Source organism: Lupinus angustifolius, chromosome LG16 (assembly GCF_001865875.1).
Source record: "Lupinus angustifolius cultivar Tanjil chromosome LG16, LupAngTanjil_v1.0, whole genome shotgun sequence".
NCBI classification, from domain to species: Eukaryota; Viridiplantae; Streptophyta; class Magnoliopsida; order Fabales; family Fabaceae; genus Lupinus; species Lupinus angustifolius.
This window is the reverse complement of record NC_032024.1, coordinates 6,977,941-6,978,210: the sequence shown is the minus strand read 5'-3', so window position 1 is coordinate 6,978,210 and position 270 is coordinate 6,977,941. Positions and strand designations below refer to the sequence as shown.

Sequence of the window (270 nt, the reverse complement as noted above, 5' to 3'; positions counted from 1 at the left end):
CTTGTAACATCTAGAGAATGGACAAGCTCAGCTTATTCCAAAGATATTAAGGCAAAAAAATGCATAGAACAAGTGTTGGATTCAAACTTTCGGAAACAATGTGCTGACATTGTTAAAATTACTGAGCCACTTGTTCGTGTGTTACGCATTGTTGACAGTGAGGATAAGTCTGCGATGGGTTTTCTTTATCAAGCATTCTTTAAAGCTAGAAATGAGATGGAGAGGAGGTTTCAAAGAAACAAGACCAAAATAAAACCTTATTTGTAAATT

The 270-nt window shown here is 35.2% G+C and overlaps 1 protein-coding gene across 1 annotated transcript in view; it reads left to right on the top strand.

Moving 5' to 3' along the window:
• Positions 1 to 270, top strand: part of LOC109329267 — a 3,913-nt gene that overhangs the window by 2,506 nt on the left and 1,137 nt on the right. The window lies entirely within an intron of this gene.